This window comes from Bombina bombina, chromosome 6, assembly GCF_027579735.1.
Source record: "Bombina bombina isolate aBomBom1 chromosome 6, aBomBom1.pri, whole genome shotgun sequence".
Lineage (NCBI taxonomy): Eukaryota > Metazoa > Chordata > Amphibia > Anura > Bombinatoridae > Bombina > Bombina bombina.
In genome coordinates, this window is record NC_069504.1 from 716,171,003 (window position 1) to 716,173,883 (window position 2,881).

Consider the following 2,881-nt stretch of genomic DNA (forward strand, 5'->3'; position numbering starts at 1 on the left):
AGTTTTTCCATACTGTTTTTTCCTTCCCAAATCCTGGTGCTGTACCTTTAAGGGGCGTTATTTTCTCCCAAAAGCTACTGCTATTTAAGTTCAGACTAGCTTTTATCTCATTGCTTGGTAATCGTTTAGCTTCATTCACACTGAAACTAAGTTCTGCAAGCCTTTGTCTTTCTTATTTAACCTCCTTTTCAGGATTCTGAGTTACTGGGACTTACGCTACAAGATTTACCTTCATTTGGATTAACCGCTTCCAGATCTACGATATCGCTCCACGGTGATGTCACACGCCGGAGTAGGACCCGATCAGTAAGCCTGTTTGTTTGGTTGTATGTCACAACTGAACAGAAGTCTTCTTTGCCATGTTCCATCATACTGATTGCGCCTCACTTTCCCGGACCGCTCACAGTAAGAATATCTAGCTTTGATCTGTTATTGTATATCTGCATATGTCAAGTTTTACTAAGTTGTACCGGTACTAATAAATCTGCCATACTATTACATATTTTATGGTGATATGTATGTATCCTCTGCTTTTAATGTTGCCACCAATTAAAGCAATAGAGGAATTAACTATCATAAGACACCAATAACATATTGTAAGTTTTGTGCTTCTTATTTGTGCTTTATAGCACATTCTGTTGTCACTCTCCACTACAGAAGCACAATACTTCCTACACCCATACATTTGAGAATTTAACTTGCTGTTAACAAATACATTTGCCACAGTTGGATTCTGCAGCTTAATTTAGCATTTCTCCTTCTCTCACCAGGAACTTGCTATATTATTTAGTGACATTGTTACAATATTACCAAGCCTGCCGTTATGAATCCAGTGGACATTGTAGCTCATGTACAAACACTCACAGACAGAGTGGAAAACCTAACTCAGGCTATGAGTGCTTTGCAGCAAGAAAACACCTCTCTTAAATCAAATATTAAGGAGATAGCAGATAAACAGAAACTCGACTCACATCCTGAACCCACTATAGGTCCCCCAGACAATTTTACAGGTGACCGCAAACTTTTTAGGGAATTTAGGAATTCTTGCATCTTCTCTTTAGACTAAAGCCTAAAACTTTTCCAAATGACCATGTTAAAGTTCTCACTGTAATTTCTTACCTCAGGGGTGAGCCACGTACCTGGGCTAATTCCTTCTTTGAGACAAATGACCCTATACTTCATTCTGTTGACTCTTTCTTTCAAGCTATGTCACAACTTTATGACGACCCATACAAACAACTCACTGCTGAGACAGCTACGCGTTCACTTAACACAAAAAACCTGTTGAAGAATATATTGTTGAATTTAAAAAGTGGTCAAAAGACACAGGTTGGAATGAGTTATCACTTAGAAACCAATTCCACTTGGGTTTAAGTGATTCCCTGAAAGATGAATAAGCAAGGGTAGAATTCCCAGACACATTTGAATCTTTGATAAATTTATGTATAAGTTTGGATAGACGTTTGAGGGAACGTAGGTTAGAAAGGAATACTTCTGACTATACCCCTAAGAAAACCCCTTTACATACTATTCAATACTCCAAAACACCCACTAGAGAGGTACACGAACCTATGGATTTAGGTTTTGTCAAGGGTCCCCTAACCCCACAAGAAAAACTTAGACTCCACAATCAAAATCTGTGCATATATTGCGCTGCTCCAGACCATACTGTGAAGGACTGTCCTGCACTGACCCGCCAAAAGAAGGGTAAGAGCTCAAACTTATATGTAATTAACCACACCTTCCACTAGTCACTGCTAACTCTCCATTCTTTTGCAGTGGGAGACCCAGCGACTACAGTCCACAGCGATTATTGATTCCGGTGCTACCGCAAATTATATAGACTTAAACTTCTCACTTGTAAATAAAATACCACTTATAAAAAAGAAAACACCCGTGACTATATGTGTTATTGATGGAGCTCAAATATCTTCTGGACCCATACAGTTCCAGACTATACCACTAAAGGTTATCACAGAATCAAATCACTCAGAATTTATGAGTTTTGATGTAATTCCATCCGCCATATACACCCTTATATTTGGCTACTCGTGGTTGAGATTACATAACCCCAAAATCTCTTGGGATACATGTTTTATAGACTTTACATCAGAATATTGTAAATTAACCTGTTCTTTACCTCACCATATACTCAACACTGTAGAGGAGCACATACCACACAAATACTCAGATTTCAAAGAGGTTCTAAAAACATACTTAGAGGAAAACCTTAGGAAGGCGTTTAATAGAAATTCTACTTCTCCCGTAAGCTCTGGAATGTTTTTTGTAAAAAATAAGGATGGTAGCCTTCGCCCTATAGTTGATTACAGGGAGTTAAACCGTCGTATGATAAAAAACAAATACCCCTTACCACTCAACCCAGAGCTCATAGAGCGCCTACAAGGGGCTAGTCATTTTACAAAGCTTGATCTCAGAGGAGCGTACAATCTCATTCGTGTACGTAAAGGGGATGAATGGCTCACAGCGTTTCGTACTCGATACGGTTTATACGAGTACACTGTGATGCCATTCGGCCTCTGCAACGCTCCTGCCACATTCCAGCATCTAATAAATGACACTTTCAAAGACTTATTGGACATCTATGTTGTCATTTATTTGTATGAAATTTTTATCTATTCCAAAACAAAAACAGAACATATCCAACACGTAAAATCCGTCTTATCTCGATTACGGGAGAACCATTTATTTGCGAAGCCTGAAAAGTGTATATTACACTCAGATACTATTACTTTCTTGGGATACGTAGTTACCCCTAATGGTCTAAACATTGAAGACAATAAAATCCAGGCTATCCTAAATTGGCCCATCCCCACTTCAAAAAGACAAATCCAAAGTTTCATGGGATTTGCCAATTTTTACA